This window comes from Melopsittacus undulatus, chromosome 7 (assembly GCF_012275295.1).
Source record: "Melopsittacus undulatus isolate bMelUnd1 chromosome 7, bMelUnd1.mat.Z, whole genome shotgun sequence".
In the NCBI taxonomy this organism is placed as follows: Eukaryota; Metazoa; Chordata; class Aves; order Psittaciformes; family Psittaculidae; genus Melopsittacus; species Melopsittacus undulatus.
In genome coordinates, this window is record NC_047533.1 from 70,071,429 (window position 1) to 70,094,386 (window position 22,958).

Below are 22,958 nucleotides of genomic sequence, written 5' to 3' on the forward strand. Positions count from 1 at the left end.
AGAGAAGAAAGTACAAACTAGATGCACATCCCATACACCATTAAACTACTAAACCTAAGTTTCTGCTATGACAAAGCAACAGCGCGGCCACAATGGGGTTTTGTGACAGAGAAAGGAAGCCTTAACACACACTGTCATCACAACAGGGGCCCAATGAACCACAAAGTATTAATAAATATTCCTAGATCTTAATTGCTTCCAACAATCAATACCAGGGCATGAAGAGAAGAAAATAAACTAGTGCAGTCACTCAGCAAGTGGATGTATTCCACTGAAAGTGACCTCAAGCCATCTTAGTTACCATCTGTCATATTCTAACACTGGGTCATCGTGCTGAGCAGTCTCGGAAACCAAAGGGAAAAGCTGACATTTGTGCGTGTGAACAGTTAAGAGAGATTTGCTGGTTATTTTCATCATTTAGAACCTCATCAAACCAACAGTATGAAAAGATGGGCAACTGCTTTTGGAATGAAGCAGCAATAATGTTTTTAATAACCATCTAACATTGCTGTGCAGATATAGAACTCAGCTGGTTGGAAGCTTCAAGTCGTATTGCTTCATCTAGTGCTTTTATCAGGTAATGAATAGAACAGGGCACAGAAAAAAATATACACATTTTAATTTCAGCTTTTGCACAGTCTTACTGTTTGTTTAAGCCTGTTCAACTGGGACTCCTTGCACTATACGCCCCGGATGCATTCCATTTGAAACAATGGCATATTTGAGGGATGTACCTCTCACAAAGAGGTACTGATGAACCAAAAATCAGAGTCTGGACAAGTGACCATTTTTCTATAAACACAGCTCGATTGTTTCAGCTTTTCTTCTCTGATGGGATAAATATTTCATTATTCAAAGCATGGGGTGAAAAGCAAACGACACATCCCCTTTCTGCCAACAATTTTCCCCCTCTACTCTAGAGAAATGCAACTCAATGGTTTACATGACACCATCCTGGCAATATTTGTAATTTCTTTTTTACTCGTCTTGTACACAAACAAATTACTGTTAAAAAAAACCAAACCCAACCCCAAAATAGTTACCTGCTTTGCTGTGACTTAGATCCATGAAAGCCCAAGTCTGTTAACATGTATACAGTGATTTCTGTGACCATTTGCCCACCACACAATAATTCCAGTTGGCTCTTTCCTTCTGCCTCACCTCTATTTCACTTCTGGTCATGCCCTGCTACTAGCAATGCCTAATCCTAATCAATCAGTGCCTAGCAATCACCAGTTCTGCCTTTCATCTTTTTCTAATTCCATCCCTCAAACCACCTCCTCTGCAATAGGACTTCCAAATACTCCAATCCAGATGTGACAATTCTGTAATGGATTTTGGTACATTTCTCCATTCACAGCACAGAAACCCAAAAATCTCAAGGAAAGTAAACCCATAACAACTCGTGAGAAAGGAAAAAATACATTATCTGCAAAGTGATTCAGCTTTGCTATACCTTACCAATAAAAGAACCAACCTTTAAAATTGCTGGTAGTACTACAGAGGAAAAGGAGAGATTAGTCGTTGAATGACAGTTTGTTCTTCCCTAAACATACACTTTTGATTGGCTACTGTTCAGTCATTCATATTAGATTAATAAGGTAATGGGACAAATGAAAATGTAACAGGTCACTGCTCCAAGCATTATGATCCTCTTGCATATATGTAACAAAGTATTGGAATAAAACTAAGTAGATTCAATTTCCCTTAGTGAAACATTCAATATATCATTCAAGGTTCCCAAGAGGGCTTTAATACAAATGCACACTGTGAGAGACACTTAATAGCTTCAACTAAATCACTGAAGGTTCACCAAAGGACAAGGTCCTGCAAAATAAGTGCATTCATATGAGGGGGAAACCACAGGAAACATACCATTATATAGCATCAACACAGGGCAGAGGAGCTGGAAGATTTCTGTACCAAGAAATGGTGTGGCTGCATCACAAGTTAGGGCCAACACGTCTCTGTTGGCAAGTACCTATCCATGCTACTATTCCTGTCCAATGTTGATTTCCCTGATAGTTCATAAGCACAGAAGGGGTTACATAATAATAGACTGTTCCTAAGCAGAGATGCCTGTATGGGGTGGAAAATGAATTCTTCTCTTGTTCCTCTTTTCATTCCAAGCAAAAGAAAATAGTGCTCAGGTCTGGTTCTAGATCTTGAAAGACTTCCCATTGAAAATGTAAGCCTTCAGTGCATTCAAATTAGTACATCTAGATAATCTTATTCTCTAAGGAAGGAACAGAAAATGTATGCTTGTGACTTCTTGAGATGACAAAAAAGAAAGGATATAAAATGCAATGTTCTAGCAGTTTACCAAAAGAAAAAATTAAGGTAATTTAGCCACAGCATCTGGCTAGGATTGTTGATTATGTGATTACAACAGTGTTTAAGTGTGAAGTTATAGGAAAATAACTGCCATTTGAAGAAAACCTTAACTATTAATCACTGCAGGAAATGTAGAGTCATGTTTATTAAGTGATTTATGAAATTCTTCATAGGTCATAGGTACAAAGTATACTGTTCCATATCTAGACAATGACATTTGGGAATGTATTAATGGAAAGACAATTGAAAGAAAATAAACTGAGAGGATTAATACAAGGCAGATTTTCCTTCCAGAAGGACAAAGGAAGATAAGATACATGGAAAATAAAAGCAGACAAAACACTTATTTTAAAAGGAGAAATAAAATACAAAATAATAGTTATTTTCTGCAATTGCTTAAAATCAATTTTGTACAATTAGTTTGTGTAAAATATCAGCATCAGTGACATATTATACTTGTTTAAAAATTACTACCTTGTTCTATTTAATAGTCTTAAATAAAATAAGACTTTTACTGCCTTTAGACATGCTGTTCAGAATTACATCAACAAGATTAAATGCATGAAAAGTTCAAAGGTTAGTGCATGTGATATTCATTAAAAATCCATGGACAAATATATGTGCTCATTTGAGACCTTTGGCCTGAAATAAAAATAGTAAGTCTGTCATTGGTGCAGAAAAGGAAAACATCAACTGATTTCTAGTACCTACAGTGGTCTCTAGAACAGTTTTTGATGGTGGAATTGCAAAGTATGGATGCATTTCTTATGCAAGAAGAGTAACACACTTGAGCACAAAGAAAGAGAAACTGATGTTTGGTGAAAGATTAAACAAAAGGCTTCTGCAGCATTCAGAAGGGAGTTTAACAGCATGTTGCTATTACCAGGGCTATTTAAAAGCAAGAAAGATGGCAAATAGTTCTCAAGGCATGCACACAGATGAACTAAGGACAAGGAAATTCTGTGAAGATACTCATCACTGTAGAAGCTGAAGAACAAAAGGAAATAACTTGCTGGAAAGATTACTTCCCAAAATGAAACACGAACATGTCCTCCCATTTTTAAAATGGTGGATTGTGATGATTTCAGTACCCCATTTTAAGAGTGTATCCTCATGTTTGCATGATGAAACACAAAGATACACAAAAGAGGAACTTGTTTGGAGTATCTGGCATGAGGATGTGGCTACCCAGAGAGAAACAACTCCTTGGTATGTGGTAGGTACATAGAGCAATTTTGGCATGCTTCCCATCACACCCAACGCAAGATTTGTAACAAGATTAACAGGCATTGCTAGTGAAGGCCACAGCTGTCAAAAGGAATTTAATACTAGAATTTACTCACGTACCAAAGCACTGCAGAGCTGTTGAGATAGGCTCAACACCTCTCAAACACCATATTCTCTCCATGTTCTATGGACTTGCATCAGTGGCCATACATTTATTAGTTTACCAGTTTTGATTAATCGTGCTGTTACGCTGCTATTTCCTATAAGCTGCTGGAGATTACCTCCCCTACCTCTCCTAGCTTTGTATACAAGCAAAGCAGTGTGTTTACATTAAACAGTCACCTAGCACTGGAGCTTCAGCTCAGGATCTTTGCCCTGTATCCCTTACAAATGTCCTAAAAAGAAGGCTAAAGAGCCCTGTGGGGTTTATTTTGTGATTTGGGGTTTTTTTGGGTTTGGGTTGTTTTTCTTTTTATTTCCCCTCTCCTCTTCTCTCAGGTCCCACAAGCCTTTAATCAGCAATTTACCATTCAAAGGGACCTCCTTTGGGGTTGAATCTGCTATCCTACTATTACAGGAACTCTGTGTCCTACAATGTCTTTCATAGACTTACCAAGCTCATCTTAAAACCAGAGTACTTTAATGATAAATGGAAAACTCAAAAAAGATTACAGACAATATTAGTTTATTTAAAGCTTATAAATTATAAATTATTATACATTATTAGTTATTTAAAGCTTATAAACATGCATCTAGAGCACCACCCAAGGAGACAGAAAACACATCTTCAGATGTTGAAGGAAGGATGGACATGAATTGTTTGCTAGAGACTCTTAATGCTGCTTAGCAAATGTTTTCAGATTATGTTTAGTGTCCTCTTGACTACAAAGACACAACAACACTGAGCCTAAATGGCCTATTCATCTTACCTCTGACAAGAGGAGAGGATAAAAAAAGCCAAAACCCCACCAAAAAGAAAGAAGGAAAAAAGAAAACTATCCACCTACATGAAACAGGAAAAGAGGAACTCCCTTTAAAAGAGATTAGTAACTGTTTTGTCAAACTTTTGCCACTCTACAATTAAGGTTATGAATACTCTTTTAATAACCATTTGTAAAACAGAGAACTGAACACACACAGACAGATACACTCACCACGCCCCTGTCAATGATCCCAGTTATCTAATGGACAGCTAGATCTCAGTTAAATTAACTACTTCCTTGAGTCTCTGTTGAGGTTCAATGTGCTAGCTCTATTCATTACTCTTGCCTTTTGGATGAGGTAAGAAGAACAAACACGATGCACAGAGCTCTCTTGGCTTCGTGTTTTATTTTTTCTTTTAGTGTGGTTAAGACCTCACTTATTAATGAAAAATGTTGCAAGAACCAAATATAATAAGATACTGTTGGAGTAATGCATTTGTTTGCTTTGTTCTCCCCCCCCGTCCTTCCCCTTTCAGTCAAACACCAATGTTTTTTAGTGGAGTATCCAAGCACTATTAATGACCTTATTTACAGTCATCCACTAACCTTTCTGTTTATACAGGAAAATTGCATTAACCAGTTTCCCATCATGTATGGCTTAAGTTATAACTGTATCTGCAAGGCTAATCGGTAGTTTCTAATGTCACTTATCAAGGAAATATAAAAACAAATTACATTCAGGCATCTTGTTGGATTTACTCTCTGCAGTTAGATTTTGAACTCAGTATTTGTTAGAACATGTAGATAAAATGGGCCAGAAGAGCGCTGGTTGGCTCTCATAAAGAATCTTGCACTGGTTAGGTATAAAACTAGTACTAGCCCCAAGCTTTGCTAAGTATTTAAAAAATATTTCTTTTTTCCTTCTTAAATAAGACTTTACTGTAGTAGCATTTTGTAATTGCTTCTTCATGTCTAACAAACTAACCAAATTAAGCAAGCCATATCAGATAACCAACTTCTGATACATTAAATGACAAAAGACTATCAACAATATCTGTTAAATGTTGTCTTCTTCAATCTTGAGGAGATAGAACTGTAGCCTCTCTTTTACAAAGGATAGCTATGAATGGCATTATTTGTACACTATTTAGAAGCTGTCAAAAACTAGACTACATTTGTAGATGAAAAAGTAATAATTGTAACTAAACCCATAATCTTTTCATGAAGTTAAATCCACACAGGTGGTTTGTGTGTTTATACAACACAGGTTGGGTCAGAGATGTAACAATCATGTGGCAGTTGAACCTCCATCTAATTATAGCAATGTCTTTTCAGTTCTAATTTCAACCCCCAAAGTATTAAAGAAAACGTAACTGAAAAGAGCGGTTTATGGGTGAAAACAATAATAATAAATACAACATTTTGCATGGGTTTTCATGGGCAGATTTTTTTGCATACTTACTGACTTTTCCACTGAAATTGAAAACATTTTTGTCAAAATGTGAACAGAAATATCCACCTTGCTATTTGTACATTTACCGTCAACAGCATGACAAGGAAGTGCTTATTACACAATTCAAGAAGTGACAAAATGTGCAAAGCCAGAAGAACAGTATTAGAAATTGAGAACAATATAAGACGTGCACAGGTTTGGAACTGACTTCAGGGAATCATAGGTAAGATAGAACAAACAAATTAACAAAAAGCCACCAGAAAAGGTAACATAAACCCTTAATCAATAAATATCTACACCACACCTAGCACTTCTTGCATGTTTATTAGAGTCAACCTAACATCTATACTATCTTAAGACTTTAAAATGCTCAAACATAGATTAATTTTCAAGAGCTGAATTTTCCAAGCTCTTCTGGAAAAGCAGCTTACCTTTATTTCTTTTATTACTACAGAAATTACAGAGGCAGACTTTCTCAGCAGCAGAGTCAAAAGGGAGTGAGCAGCTTTGTGGGCAGGAAGTCATCATTAAAGGTAGGGCTTTATCCTGTAACTACCCAAATACAGTAACTATACATCTTGGGTGAGTATAGGGGAACTGATTATAAGAAGTGACTGCATTGTCTCTGAAGGGTATTTTTTTCCCATTGTCAGAAGCAGAATAGTGGCTTAGGGGAACTTTGTCCATATGGTATTTCTTGTGCTGAGAGCTCACTACTACAGAGCATACAAACTCATAAATTGAGGGATTTCTTGTCAGTTTTGTACCAATTTAAACAGAGTCCTGTAAATGAGACTGTAGTTGCAAAATCTAAAGACTTTTTTTTTGTTTTCTTATTGTTAATATATGGAGGTACACCTTTCTTGTGTTCATGGGGATCTGTGAACAAGGTTACAAGACATGGCAAGCAGATCTAGAAGAGATGGCTGTCTGGTAACACTGCAGTTAAATTAGGGGATACATTGCAGATTCTTAGTTCCATCTGGCATGTTGGTAAGGCAACAGAACTAAAACTCTTATTTAAATGAGTTAGTTTAGCTGCTTATGATCTCATACCAATTAACAAGCAAAATGACCCAACACCATCTTAGGTTATGCTTCTAGTCTTGAGGTATATGCACAGTAGTCAAAACAGTCAAGGTAGTAGGAAAAATAACCACTTAAGGAACTGTATGTGAATCATCATGATCTAGAAATGTACTGGAGAAATTTTGCTCTCTTTTGCCAACAGACCCAAACAAACCAGGAGTAAACTACAGAAATGTCTATTTAACTTGCATCCATTGTTCAGTCCAATAAACCAAATTTGAAGGAACATATATCTGTAATTAACAATGTAATATTCCTAGATTCTTACGAGTATGATAAAAACTCTAGTGGGAAGAAAGCACAAAAGGAAACAGTGCTCTGCAGCTGCTGCGATTTTGCCTTTATCCAACAGAATCAAGTTCTAAATCCCTCAGAGAAACAATTAATGTCAAGATGCATTTCTTGTTCCTTAGTAAAAATAACTTCAATGACATTGGCATCTAACTTCAAAGCAACTGAGATAAATTCCTCTCTAGAAAAATAATAGGAGGGTGCCCCTTTGGACAATAGTAACAGGTTATTAAAAAACACTTCTGAAGTGTTCATGAGCCCTGTAAAATGTTAATAAAATTTAAAAATGCATCATATTTATAGCATATTGGGACTTTTTATTAATTAATTTTAATCTAATTTCCATATTGCAATTTTGAATTCCAAGATTCTGGAATTTTTGCAATGCAGAATTTCTGTGTTATGTTTTGGAATTTACAAGAATTCCGTGTTTCAGTATTGTGCTATATACCTTATACCTTAGATCTATAATAATAGCACAATTAATAATTGATACCTTGTATTTACTGCTGATAGCTGTAAGTATGTAAGTAACAAATAGAACAAAGAGTTAAACACAGAAAAAAAAAGCAAATCAAGTGTGTATTAAGCACACTTTTTGTTCTGAAAACAATCTACAGGTTACTTGCTTCTCTTCAATGATGAAGTATATGAACATCACTATATTGTTTATCAAAATAAAAAGGCAATGAAAGATTGGGGCTGTCACGTACAAGACACTGATATTCCAGAGTAAATACTACTTTATCTGCCAAGACACTGAGTCTCCAGGTCTGCCTAGTGTTTCTGAGAGATGTTAAACTGTGACAAGTTGAAACTTGGTATTACAAACTAATAACTACATCACACAAGTTAATAATTCTGGTTTCAATTCTTTTGGAAAATTATTGTGATAGGGAACATTTGAAGGCTTCACCCCCAACTGCACTTTATCTCCATATTGGTAGGAGGCTTGCCAGACTGGTCAAGGATGATTTAAACTAGATGTGTTGGGGGAGGGGGGCATCATTCCATCCCAACACACCCAGTCAGTTGCCAGCACCTATAATAAATGCTTGGAGCAATGTAGAGATATTCCAGCCCCTCCAGCCAATGAGCCAGCTTCATTTGGAGCTCGGCTCAGATGCCTCTATACAAATGCCCTTAGAATGGGGAACAAACAGGAGGAATTAGATGTGTGTGCACATCTACGGTTGTATGATATAATAGGCATTACAGAAACATGGTGGGATGGCTCCTGTGACTGGAGTGTTGGAATGGAAGGTTACAGGCTTTTTAGAAAAGACAGGCCTGGCAGACAGAGAGGAGGAGTTGTTATTTATGTTAGGGATAGGTTGGGGAGTATGGAACTCTGTCTGGGGACAGGTGAGCAGTCAACAGAGAGTTTGTGGGTCAGGGTTAAAGTAAGAACAGAGATGGGAGACATTACTGTGGGGATGTTACAGACTGCCTGACCATGAGGAATCTGTGGATGAAGGACTCTACAGACAAATAGGAACAGCCTCATGCTCGCAGGACCTTGATCTCATGGGGGACTTCAACCACCCTGACATCTGTTGCAGCGATGGTACAACCTGGCACAAGCAATCCAGGAGGTTCCTCGATTGTGTGGAAGACAACTTCCTTCTGCAAGCAATAGAGGAGCTGACAAGGAGAGGTGCCCTGCTTGACCTCGTGCTCACCAACAGGGAAGGGCTCATTGGAAATGTGACGCTCCAGGGCAGCCTTGAGTGCAGTGATCATGAGATGGTCGAATTTGAGATCCTCAGGTCAGTGAGAAGAGTGTGCAGCAAGCTCACTGCCCTGGACTTCAAGAGAGCAGACTTTGGCCTCTTCAGGAATCTGCTTAGTAAGGTTCCAAGGGATATAGCCCTAGAGGGCAAGGGGGCCCAAGACTGTTGGTTGATATTCAAGGATCACCTGCTACAAGCTCAGGAGTGTTGCATTCCAACTAGAAGGAAGTGCAGCAGGAGGGCCAGGAGACCTGCTTGGATGGATAAGGAGCTGCTGAGGAAAATTAGAAGGAAAAAAGAGGCATATAAAAGGTGGAAGCAAGGACAGGTGGCCTGGGAAGAATACAGGGATGTTGTATGGGAAGCTAGGAACCGGGTTAGGAAAGCCAAGGACCAGTTAGAATTAAACTTGGCTAGGGATGTTAAGGATAATAGGAAGGAATTTTATAGGTACGTAGCAATTAAAAGACAGACTAGGGACAACGTAGGCCCCCTCCAGAAGCTTTTGGGAGAACTGGCTACACAGGGCTTGGAGAAGGCTGAGGTTCTGAATGATTTCTTTGCCTTGGTCTTCACTGGCAAAGGCTCTGACGATACCACCCAAGTCTTGGAAGGCAGATGCAGGGACTGTGAGCATGAAGACCCTAGGCCCACTGCAGGAGAGGATCTGGTTCAAGACCATCTTAAGAACCTGAACATACACAAGTCCATGGAACCTGATGAAATTCACCTGTGGGTCCTGAAGGAGCTGGTGAATGAAGTTCCTAAGCCACTGTCCATCACATTTGAAAAATCATGGCAGTCAGGTGAAGTTCCTGGAAAAAGGGAAATATAACCCCCATTTCCAAGAAGGGGAAAATGGATGACCCAGGGAATTACAGACCAGTCAGTCTCACCTCTGTGCCTGGCAACATCTGGGAGCAGATTCTCCTGGAAGTCATGCAAGGGCACGTGAAAAAAACAAGGTGCTTGGTGACAGCAGCAGGGCTTCACTAGGGGGAAATCCTGCCTGACCAATTTGGTGGCCTTCTATGATGGGGCTACAGAACTGATGGACAGGGGTGGAGCAGTTGACATCATCTACCTGGACTTGTGCAAAGCGTTCGGCACTGTCCCACATGACATCCTTGTCTCTAAATTGGAGAGACATCAGTTTGATAGGTGGAGCACTTGGTGGATAAAGAACTGGCTGGATGGCTGCATGCAAAGAGTTGTGGTCAACGGTTCAATGTCCGACTGGAGACCAGTAACGAGTGGTGTCCTTCAGGGATCAGTGTTGGGATCGGTCTTGTTCAACAGCTTTGTCGGTGACATGGACAGTGGGATTGAGTGCTCCCTCAGCAAGTTTGCCAATGACACCAAGCTGTGTGGTTCGGTTGATACACCGGAGGGAAGGAATGCCATCCAGAGGGACCTTGACACGCTTGTGAGGTGGGTTGATGCCAACCTCATGAAGTTTAACCATGACAAGTGCAAGATCCTACACCTGGGTCAGAGCAATCCCAGGCACAGCTACAGGTGGGCAAAAAGGAAATTCAGAGCAGCCCTGCAGAGAAGGACTTGGGGGTGTTGGTCAATGAGAAAATGAACATGAGCCAGCTTCAGTGTGTGCTCACAGCCCAGAAACCAACCGTATCCTGGGTTGCATCAAAAGGAGCATGACCAGCAGGTCAAAGGAGGTGATCCTGTCCCTTTGCTCTCTTGAGACCTTACTTGGAGTATTGTGTGCAGTTCTGGTGTCCTCAACATAAAAAGGACATGGAGCTGCTAGAACAAGTCCAGAGGAGGCCATGAGCCTGATCAGGGGCTGGAGCACCTCCCATATGAAGATAGGCTGAGAAAGTTGGGGCTGTTCAGCCTGGAGAAGAGAAGGCTGCATGGAGACCTCATAGCAGCCTTCCAGTATCTGAAAGGGGACTATAGTGGTGCTGGGGATGGACTCTTCATTAGGGACTGTAATGACAGGACAAGGGGTAACTGGTTAAAACTTAAACAGAGGAAGTTTAGATTGGATATAAGGAAGAAATTCTTTACTGTTAGGGTAGTGAGGCACTGGAATGGGTTGCCCAGGGAGCTTGTGAATTCTCCACCCCTGGTGGTATTCAAGGGAAGGTTGGACAGAGCCTTGGGTGGCACAGTTTAGTGTGAGGTGGTCAAAGAAAAGAAAATCATTACAAGATTAGCTCAGGAAATAGTAAACTATTTGAACACAAAGTGTTAATGTTTGAAGATACTCTTCCAATCCAAAAGCCAGTCTCTCAGAGAACAGGTGCTATGGTAACATTAGATACCATATATATCAGTATTACCCTCAAATGAAAAAAAGGTCATATTTGAAATAAAACCAGAATTTTTAAATACAAATTTATATGCATACCTGGAGTTTGAAATACAAACAATTTTGCAATAGCATGTAACCATTACAGGTAAAGATGGTACAATACCATGTAGTTTGAGTTGAAATATTTGCACCAAAGAAAGATCACTGCATCACACTGCAATGTAATCACTAACTTTGAATACACTAATTTTCACCAAAATGATCTGACCCATGCCAGCCTGCTGAAGAGAGGAAAGTGGGAAAGCAGAATGTTAATAAAATCAGGAAACTTTCACTTGCTGACCAGAGAGGTAGAAGGTGTGGGAATGAGTAAAAAAGTGCCTGGAAGTAAAAATCTCTCCTGCCTTGCTATCTTGCTATTAAGTAATACACAGTAATGAGATTTAAAATACTACCACTGTATGAAAATGTTTCACCATGAGACATTTTTCAGTACAACATTCCATGAAAACTCTCAAATCAATTTTTTACCAAGGTCTTCTAATTTTAATAAAATTCCTAAGGTCATTGCACCAGTTGCTACTTTTCAGCACTGCTATTCCACAGTAAGAACAGCTTTACTAAAGCTGCTACCCAAGAAACAAAACCAATCCTCATAAATATGGAGGGGATTCCAACATATCTCAGAGAAATGGGAACAAAATCTACATTTGGTTCAAGCTAGACTTAAGCCCACTGTGAACCTAAGAATGGCTCTGGTTTATCTGGAATTTACTAGAACAGTTACCAGCAGGTACTTTAGATATGCAAAGGAGCCAAATTTATCCAACTTATAGTCTTCAATTGGCATTACAGTTTAGAATTTCTTTTGCCTGGAAGTAACTAAAACTTTCAATACAACAGTTGTTCTGTATGCTTGATTCTGGGACATTTAAGAACAGAACCTCATTTTTAGAAGCTCAATACTTACCTCAAAGCCAGAGGTCACTATTACTTGGTGGGATTTGAGTATCATTCACTAAACCCTAACATCTCATTTAATGTTAACTAGATCTCATACAGGGCACATGATTTGTTTTATATACAAGAAACAGACGAGCTTTTAAAAGGCTCGATAATGAATATCATGAGAAGTTCTATATTTGAAATAAATTTGATTATCTTGAATGAAAGTCAAGTTTCATATTTTTTTCAAGCCATCTTTACTAGAATGCAGATTAATTTAAAGCTTACGTTCAGTTTTCTTATTATGCATTTCATTAACTTTCTTGTTTTGCCTAATGAAACCTAACGCTTCACTTTTATTGAAGGCGTAACACGATCCGTTGAATCGGTAAGGCTATCCAAAACTTTTTTCCTTACAGTTCAATGAAAAAAGCATTTCCCTTAGTAGGTCCATAAAACACTTTTGAACTTAAAACAAGCAGCACAAGTACTTAGATTTTAAAAAGTGTGTGGTAGTGGGACAAATCTTGTTCTTTCAAGTAACTTTATTAATAACCTGCCAGCTATGAAGTTACACTTTTATTATATAATGGGACACACACAAAACAAAAAGCAAACCCACCCCACATCCAAACCACACACACAAAACTAACTGAAGAATTACTGTTAGTACCTGAGTTTCCTCAGCGAATGGCTTAGAAGGCTACTGTAGGTCTTTCCCAAGATCACAGAGGTCTGGAAATACAGGAGCATTACATCCTTTTAAGTCAACCTTCCCCAAGCACCGTTTCCTGCAGAAGGAGGAAATAAAGGGTGGTGTATCACTCAAGTACCCAGCACTAATTAGACAACTGCACTTAGGTCTAAGGAAAGGGATGTGGGTTTTTTTAACCAAAGCCAACTGAAACAAGAGGACCAACATTAGGGCACGGTTCTGTGGAGATACCCCTCGTGGTTACAAGCTATGATGACGATTTAGCCACGGTACCGGCTTGCTGCTCGTCAACCCTCCGCGCTTTACAGAGCGCACTTCAAGGCGTGAATGACATCGTGCTCAGCTCCGGTAGAGCACGGAAACGACCCCCGAAGCCAGGCGTGAGCCCGGCCATAGGGAGCGGCCACAGCCGCTCTCTCGGAGGCAGGGCCTGCCCCTCTGGCGGAGCCAGGCCCAGGCTAATTGGCGGAGCGCGGACAGAGGCGGGCATAGGGAACCTGCTCCGCCGGGAGCTCCTCACCGTCCTGGGAGCTGAGGCGGTGCATGGGGCTGGAGGGCGCCTGGGGAGCAGGACGGCAGCAATCCGCCCCGGCAAGGGGGAAGGGGCCAGGGGAGCCTTTCCTCATCTAGCCGAGGGACCCTAGGGCAGCACCGCTGCTGAGGGGAACGGCAGCAGTGCCGGTGTATGCGGGCGGCCGGGGCGGCAGCGCAGCGGAGAGGGGCGGGGGCAAAGTGATGAGAAGTTGAGGGAGGACGGAGCGAGGGTGCCCTCTCCTCGGCCCAGCCCCTCAGCAGGTGAAGCAGAGCCCGGGCGGAGGCGACAGGCGGGCCCGGCGCCGCAGCGGAGGGGCTTCGGTAGAAGCAGGGCCTCTGGCCGGGCCGAACGGAGACACGCAGCCCCCGAGCCCACTCGGCTGAAGGAAAAGCGCGGCCAGCGGAGCTCCGAGCGCCGGAGAGCGGCTCGCTCCGGTCTTCGGCTCGTTACCAAAGGCAGAGGAGAGGAGAAACGGCGCTGAAGGGAGAGCGGTGAGGGAGGTGGGGAGTATCCTTCGGGGGCAGCGGGAGGACGGTCAGGAAGGAGGGCCAGAGGGTCCCGGCTCCGGGGCCACGCTCTGAAGTGGCGACGCCGGCGGGGGACGGAGGGTCCCTGTCCGGGCGGGATGGTGGTCGGCTCTCGTTTCACCTTGATGCTTTGTTGAGTTCCCCCTTTCCTTCTGCTTTCTTTTCTTCCTCCTTTCTTTCCTCCCGTAACGCAAGAGGAAGCCCTGGGTGCCTTGCATCACCCCGTCGCGGAGGGTCTGGAGGAAAGGGGGTGTGTGTGTGTGTAGGAAGGAGGGAGAGCAATAGCAGGGCGGAGGAGGGAAGGGGGAAGAGCTGTAAACTGATCAAAAAGCAGCCGCAGGGGAGCGGGAGGCCGTGGCGATGCGGTGTCCCTGAGCAAGGGGACGGCGTGAACCGAGAGTGCAGGAGGGGGAGCTCCGTGTCCTTGCGGGGGTGCTGAGGGGCGCCAGACAAAGCGCCTTCCCCTGAGGTGAGCTTGGGCTGCTGCTGGGCCGGGGGGGGGGGTGCGACAGCCGCTTGTAGAGGGTCTCATCGTACCGGCAAGGCACCTGTGCGGGGTGACCGGTAGTCAGGCGGTCTCTTTGGCCGGCCGCCCTCCGGTGCCGCAGCGGGGACGCCGGGGGAGGTGCAGGGTGCCCGCTGCGCCTTGAGGAAGTTGACGGTAGTGAGGGAGTTACCTGACGGTGTGAAGGAGCCGGCGGGGGGCGGTGTGTTGGGACACCGGCTGCGGCTTTACCTCAGATGCCGGTCGCTTGGGCCTCGGTATCGCCAGGAGGGGCTGTCGCCGACAGTCGCCCCATAATGATGTTAAGTCGAGCAGCCACACGTTGTTGTAGGTCCTTAGTAAACGTTTTATCACCCAGCTTGAAGACGTTGGTGTGAGGGAGCTCCCTGTATTTTGTGTGGGACGCCTCTGGAGTGTGCTGTGCTTTCTGTGAATGTTACCTTAGTTTTGGTAAAAACTTCCTTGCCTTTGAAGGAAGGGCAGGGTATAACTGGTGCCTTGTCTCCCCTGTGGGTTTAAAAAGATGTAAAACGGTTAAACACAAACTTTGCTAGCAATATGTCAATAAAGGTTGGTATTTAGAAGATACCATTTAATATCTATCTCTTTTATGACTTGACAGTACTAAAAGGAGCATGTAAGCTCTGGAATGATAAGAAATCATCAAAAAAATAGCCTGTTTAGCATGCTTATCAGAGTTGCCAGGGTGAGCAGCAGGTCTCCCCCCTCCCTAGAGCAAACACCTTGAAAGTAGTATTTTTGTTTTGGGAATAATTCCCTTACTTTAACCAGTTTCTAGATATTGATTCTAAAATGTTCTTGGTTGAGTCTCCCATCTGAAGCTGCCTGCTTCTCCAAGCAGTTCTCACACAAGGTCACTTACATATTTTAGCTGAGCTGGTTTTATAGCACCAACACAACCTAGCGTACAGTTAACCTTTACTTCCAGTCTAGGCTGAACACCACTGCAGTGGCTGCTCTTCCAACACTACTCATCAGTTCATACCAAAGTCTTAGACTCTTTCAGGCAGTTTTCATGCCATTGTGGAAATATTTTTGTTGAAATACCAGGAAATGTGTACTTGGCCTGAAATGCTTGCATTTTGTTTTTGACTTTTGCATTATATTTGCTATCAACAGCAACTCTTTGCCAGAAGCAAGAAAATAAAATGATGTACTTCTTTAGTCATGTATGTCTTATGTATATAGGTGTGAGTCATGGTAGAGTACTTTGTAAACATTTACTTTATATTCTTAGAGTGCTCTAAGCAGTGGGGTTTTTTGGAAGCAGGACTTGGATGGAGAAACCTATGCAACTAATCAGGGCTTGAGGAGGGTGTCAGACAATCTGTACATCGTTGTTCTGTGCAGAGTAGTGTCACCTGGGCTTTGAGAGAGTCTTCTCCTTACCTGTGTGAGTGGAGGGCAGCTGACTTGCTAAGGAAGTGGTAATGGAGCAATGGGTTGGTTTTATACTCTGGTGTGACAACTTCAGCTTGACAAATGGCTACTAGCTGTTATAGTTTGTTGGCAGTCATTGCAGCTACAATTTGGGTGTTTGAGAAGTAGTGATGGTAAATGGAAAAAATACCACCAAATTTTGTGTTTTTATAAACTGTAGGTAACATGTATGATTTAAGGATGTTGGAAGACAATGTAGATAAGTTTTCTAAAGTTCAGAGTTGCAAAAAGTAGTTATAATGTGATTTGTTTCTCTGAAGTAGCACAATTGTCATGAACATAATTGTGTATAAGGGAGCAGGTATAGCATTCCTTCTTGCTCTGGGCTACTACTCTGGTTTACTACTCTGAATTGATGGCTTAGTTTCATAGAAAGTAAGTGACATGAGTAGTAAGTGAAAATCATTTTAGTTGCTGAAGGAAGAGTTAATGGGCAGTCTTAGGTCAGATTCTGAACTGAATTGAAAATGAGCCATTACGCTCCGGTGAGAAACAGAAAATGATGAAAGTTCCCTTTGTGTATTTATGAGGAGCTGGTAGAGTAATAGAATCATAGAATCAACTAGGTTGGAAGAGGTCATCAAGTCCAGCTTTTGCCCCAACACTGCTAGGGCCATCACTAAACCACATCATTGAGGGTCTCATCTACACAGTCTGTGACTGCACCGCTGCCCTGGGCAGCCTGTTCGAATGCCTGATCACGCTTTTGGGAAAGAAATTGTTCCTCATATCCAGCCTAAACCTCCCCTGGTGCAGCTTGTGGCCATTTTCTCTTGTCTTGTTGCTTGTTACTTGGAAGAAGAGACTGACTCCCACCTCATGACAACCTCCTTTCAGGTAGTTATAGCGTGTGGTAAGGTCCCCCCTGAGCCTTTTCTTCTCCAGACTAAACCCTCCCAGTTCTCTCAGCCATTCCCCATCAGACTTGTGCTCCAAACCCATTCTCAGCTCCATTGCCCTTCTCTGGACTTTCTCTGGCACCAAAATGTCTTCCCAGAACTGAACACAGTAATGTGAACATAAAAGGTGGAGGACTGAGTTAATTAAATTAAGACTCTATTCCATTATAGATTTTTTCCATGCATGCATTTACACCAGTCTCTAAGAAGTTATTTTATATATTTCTTACACATAAAAATTGAGCGTGTAGCTGTCCTACAAACTTCAAACATTAAAATATGACATTCAGGGTTTCAGTTGAAGATTTTTATTCATATGCAGTTACATATGGTAAATTTGATTTGTCTCTGACCCCCCCCCTCCACCTCCTTTGTAAGTTACTTGACATAAGTCAAATGAATAAGGCTTTATAATGTAATGGCAAGAGCACCAGTTCATAAAATAAAGGATTAAAAAAGGAATTGTAAAAACTTTCAACAGACGTGAAGTTCTACCCTCAAAAAAACCATGGCAGGTATTCGTGTATTGTTACTTATGTGTCCTTAATTTTCTTCTCAGGACATCATTGTTGTCCTCCCAATTTCACATTTAAAATGAGAAACTTCCTGATTCCGAGCAAAGTCGTGTGTTTTCTAGCATACACTATTAATGGGAACAAAGAAGCACATCTCTTTGAATGAAACCTATGTTAGGAACAAGACTCCTAGCCAGAATATTGCTCTAAACAGTAAATGACATGTAGATGTGCAGCTTTGAGATGAAGCAGGAGGTACAGCTGATGGGCCTACTGCAGCTGACAAACTCGGCAGCATACTGGGACATGCAGTGCCTGGAGGGAGAATCTACTCATCTGAATGCAGTTGTAAATCTCTTGGCTACACTTGACTATGAACTGGTTAAGAATGCAGATTTAGTTAACATTAATTTGTTTTGTTTAATGGAAAATGTTCTCTCTAGTCCCAGCAGATTGAAGGAGGTGATCCTGCCCCACTACTTTGCTCTTGTGAGACCCCACTTTGAGTACTTGCTGCAGTTCTAGTGTCCTCAATGTAAGAAGGACATGGAGCTGTTGAAGCAAGTCCAGAGGAAACCATGAGGATGATCAGGGGCTGGACCACCTCTCATATGAAGATAGGCTGAGAAAATTTGGGCTTTTTAGCCTGGAGAAGAGAAGCTGTGTGGAGACTTCACCCTCTGCTGAGTCCTCTACAACCTTCCAGTATCTGAAGGGGGCCTACAAGGATGCCTGAGAGAGGTTCTTCATCAGGGACAGTAGTGATAGGACAAAGGGTAATGGGTTTAAGCTGAAACAAGGGAAGTTCAGGTTAGATATAAAAAAGAAGTTCTTTACTGTAAGGGTGGTGAGGCACTGGCATAGGTTGCCCAGAGAAGTGGTGAATACTTCATCCCTGGCAGTGTTCAAGGCCAGGTTGGACAGAGTCTTGAGTGACATGGTTTAGTGTGAGGTGTCCTTGCCCATGGCAGGGGGGTTGGAACTAGTGATCTTAAGGTCCTTTCCAACCCAGACCATTCTAATATTCTATGATTTGTTTCTATGATTAAATATTTCAGATGAAATATGAAATATCTGTAGGAATAAGAATGCAACATTAGAGTTATTGTGCCAAATACATAAAACTTCTCATACTCTTGGTTATTCGGTAATAAATTATTTTTTTTTCACGTGAGCACTTAACTTGGTTTCTCCCTTCTCACTTTAATAACTGTTAGGAAGCTGTCATAGTAGTTTCCTAGGTACTTGTTTCAGATAAGATGCAGTGCTTTTGTGCTTTTAAAATGGAGTAGTTAGAGAATGTAGACACTGTACGTGAGTAGTTAGATGTTTATTTTGCAAGTTTGCTTGGGAAGCAAGTTCTGCCAATTTATCATAATGCAAACAAGTGCTGAAAAGTACTTTTTTTTATAGCATGGATGTGCTGGATGTTAAGCTTGGGCTGGATGTTAAGCTTGGGCGTTGGTAGCAGTAGTCAAGACTGCAGCATTCTTGACTAGAAGGTTGCTGCCAGTGATGAGCTTGCAGATGAGGTCTGGCATTGGCAGTACTCAGGATAGAGCATGTGCTGCAGGCAGCGCTGCCTCTGCAGAGGTTGCCCTTGGCAGATTGAAAGAGTTAACTGATTCAGAAATGTTGGCTTGAAGGGTCTCTGGAAGGTCTTGTACAAATTTCTACTCAATACAGAACTCTTGGCAATGTAAGAGCAGGTTATCTGTGGTTCCTTTCCATCCAGGTCCTGAACAGAGGTTCCCCATCCTGTCTGGTAACCTCTTATAGTGCCACACAGCTGCTATTACCGTTGCCTCCAGTTATGGCACACTGATAACCAGGGAATTTGGCTTTTATGTGAAGATCTGACAAGGTGGATTGGCTAAACTGGAAAGAAATACTTTTCTTAAAAACTTGTTTTTGATCAGGTTGCGGTCTGGTTGCCAAGTCAGGCTTGTGCCTGTTCCTGATGGTCCTCAGGCCACTAGCTGAAAAGGTGTTTATTGTTTGTAAGCCATAGGTTGTGTTGGCTGCAAATGCTTTTGTGGTGTAAGAGGTGGGTCAGTTTTTCGTGCAGGAAGCCTGCTGTGCTGATATTCCTTGAAGTGAGCTACAGGCCATGGGAATCTTGCTGTTGCACCATACCTTGCAGGCAAAAAAGATCTCAATCTCTTCTGCTTTCTTCTAGGGTTCTCTTCCACTAAGCCTCATACACCTCAGTGAGCTTGGAGAAGATTGTCATAGTCTAAATAAAACTTGTATGCCAGTGTACTGTAAATACTGAGAAAGATTTGTTTGCAATTTAGACCCTTGACTAAGTCTTGCTGGTCTGTGGAAGAATGTTCTGTCCCTGGGTTCAAAGAAGCTGAACTTTGAGAGGTGTGTTTTGGTATGTATGGTGTTTGGTCTCTGGGCACAGAAGTCTCTCACAAGAAATGGAGCATGAAATGCTTGTGGGAAGCTTTGTTTACATGTTTTTATTCCCAGAATGCTAAAGTGGAAAATTTCAGGGGTGTTTTTGTAACATGGCTAGATAGGTCATTCTAATGATTGGGGCATCCATTGCTTGTGAGGCCTGGACGTTTGTAAATGTGAGCTCTTGGGGTAAATCTTGTGAAGACTTGCATGGAAACCCACCCAAGGATAGTTGATGACTATGTAAATTCTTCTTTCAGGAGCTGAGAATCTTGTGTACAGCATGCCTGTTTTAAGAGTGTAACTTAAAGCTGCAATATTTCTTTAACCATTCATAGTGATGAATCTTCAAGTAATCTGTTTTGTGATATTTTGGTAATTTTTTGTTTATTACCAGCTTATTTTTGTGAAAGTATACTGAAGAAGATTAGAGTACTTCAAATTCATCTCAGACTACAGTTAGTATTAAACAGCCAATCTTGCATTAAACTATTCACTAGTGAAATAACTTGTTAGCCTATAGCAGGGCTGTAGTTGAGAGAACATGTTTCTGTTATAAAACCCCATCAGATACTTGTTATTATGTAGTGATAGTATTCAAAAAGTTTTAGTTGCTTTCCAGAAGTGGGGGAAGATCTCATTTCTTAGGAAGTGCAGTTTCAGTGGGTAGGAACAGGCCCAGTGTGCATATGTGGAACCAGCGCTTGATGTGCATGTGGATGGTTTATTGTGGATTTGTTTTGATATTACACTCAGATCATCCCCCATGAATCGTAGTCTTTTGAGCTGTGAATCACCTTTATCTTGACCTTCTGCAACTCCTGATTTATGTCTCTTTTAATATTTGTAAATTAACAGATAGTACCTAAGTCTCAGGTTGTCTCTGAAAATCTCCAGACCTATCTTTAGACCCTTTCTCAAGTTGTAATTCAGTCGTAGTCAACTACTGATTGTGGAAACTAGCAGGAAGTTTCTGTGTATTTAAAAATCTTTATACGGGTACTGGAAACCCCGTCTTTCTTACCCCTTACTGGAGAGCAGTCTGCAACTTCTAGGTTTTTGAGTTGATTTGTAACCCTTCTGACTCTTATGTAGTTTTGCTCTTAAAAGCAGTGCCTGAGGAATTAACAATGTGGTAAAGTTGCTACATAAGTTAGTCTTACCCTTAACCTAACAATTCTTCTGGGAGGTAGTTTGAAGCAGATGCTATGAAACACATCTGAAAGCCAAAGACAATAATTAGCTTTAAAAAACCCTACCTGTAAATTTCAAAACCAGCCTGAAGAAGCTGAATGTTGTTGGTGAGTGTTGTTGCTGCATATGGTCTTGAGCAATTCAGTTATTTTGAGCTGAATAAGAGCAAAACACTATTAAATCAAGTATTTTAACTTTATTAAACTTGTGTTTCCCATTGCAGAAGCAAACCTCTTATAGTTTCCTTTGTGATTCTGTTTGTGTGGCTTGTAGTTATTTGCTATATGATGAAGTCAGAAACCGAACAAAGAAATTCATTCAGTGCTTGTAGGTGTCATGTGATGGTGTGACCAGGGAGAGCTTGTACCAAGCTGAAACTAGTAGTGGAAAATGCAGCATCCCTCCCAACAATTACTAAAGTTCAAATAAAATCCCACTAAACTGTGTTTAAGCTTAAATCTTTTGTCATTTAAGATCCTGAGGCTTGTTCATAAGGCAAAGTTCATGCTTGTATGATGGTAGCATAGAACTATTATGCTGCGTTTGTTGCACCAGCAAATTAAGACTACAACAAAGCTCTTCCAGCCCCTTCTTTGGAGTCATTTTATCAAAGGAGAATCTGTCATGGATGTTTAAAAACTGGTTTAAAATCAGGCAGAGTCAGGTTGGGTTTTTTTTTTCCTTTTCTTTTTTAGTCTTTGATTCTTCTTTCAGGCAGTATTTCAACCTGTTTTTTGATGCCACTTGGAAAGAGAAGGAAGGATTCCTGGGCAGCTTTGACCCCCTCAGTGGAGACATGTTTGTCTCCATCAGTTGCTGTGGTACTCATGCCCCCCTCTCTCTGCAGGTAAAGTTTTTCTTTCTGCACTTCTGTTGTTCCTGACTCTGCAGCATGAAACACCTTACAGAAAGTTACTCTGTTACTGGGCTCTTCTGGGCAGTGCAGTCTCACACAGCAAGAGCAGCACTGCAGTTTGTGAGCTGGTGAATGACATGTTAAATAATGCTGGTGTCTCTAGGCAATATGGTGTAGGCTTATGGACTTCTCTGTGTTAATACCCTGACCCCTTGATGCCACAACAGTATTTCTGGTTGCTTTCTTTCTGGTGCAGCATAGCTGCAGCGGGTTCAGAAACATTGCTTTTAGCTCTTGGTACTTGGAGGAAAGGTCTCCAGAAGTTGAGGGGACTTTCTCAAGGGCCTTGTATGTTGGTGCCAAAATACTGCATCTTCTCTGAAACCACAGTAGCTGTGAAGAGGATGCATAATTAGTCAGAAAAATATTTGCATTGTTTTGAATGAAGTAGACAAATTTCTCCACAAGGAATATACGTGCCATGCTTTCAAATAGATGGCTTTTCACTATATGTAGTCAGCATTTATTTTTCCAAGGTGTTGGGGGTGGAGTAACCATGGGCAGCAAGGAAGGAATTGCATAACAGCGCCAATGCAGAGGAACATGAGTCGCTTGCACACTGAGTCAAGTTGCATTTGGTTGAAGGCCACATAGGTTTTGGAGAAGGTTTTTTGTTTCTCAGGTTGCTGCAGTGTGCCTCCTGAGGTCCAGGACAGCACATGAGCTCAGTCGCAGCACCACGTGTATACATGGTGAACTTTCTATGGTGCAGGGCCTAATGCAGTAAGCACAGCCCAATTTGAGCTGCCCTGCTGATGTATCTCTCTGCCTTCATCCCTCCTGGTTCTGGGGATGCAGTGCTGCTGCAGAGGTGCTAGGGCTAGGAGACTGCTGTGGTCTCGCTGTACTGCTTTGGACCTAGGCCAGTAGCAGAAAGGGTATTTTTTGATCCATGCAGTGCTTCTGGCTAAGCCTCACAGAAGAATTTGCAGTAGCACTCGGTTTTAACAAAACATTGACAGGTGGATGTGCAAATCCACAGGACAGTATTTGCAAATGCTTATCTCAG

General features: G+C 41.7%; 1 protein-coding gene and 1 long non-coding RNA gene across 4 annotated transcripts in view; one reads left to right on the forward strand and one right to left on the reverse strand.

Moving 5' to 3' along the window:
- Positions 1 to 13,053, reverse strand: part of LOC115946895 (uncharacterized) — a 119,303-nt gene extending 106,250 nt beyond the window's left edge. The window contains exon 1 of the long non-coding RNA XR_004080907.2: positions 12,950 to 13,053. This is a non-coding gene — a long non-coding RNA (uncharacterized lncRNA). The remainder of the gene's footprint in view (positions 1 to 12,949) is intronic.
- Positions 13,054 to 13,518: 465 nt separating this feature from the next.
- The window catches only part of UGT8 (UDP glycosyltransferase 8), a 43,055-nt gene continuing 33,615 nt past the window's right edge, over positions 13,519 to 22,958 (forward strand). The window contains exon 1 of one of the 3 annotated variants that reach the window (XM_034064879.1): positions 13,519 to 14,026. The gene's annotated coding sequence lies outside the window, so the exon portion shown is untranslated. Of the gene's footprint in view, positions 14,027 to 14,410; positions 14,523 to 22,958 lie in introns of those variants that run through there. The other 2 variants (XM_034064878.1, XM_034064880.1) reach the window with 2 other exon arrangements.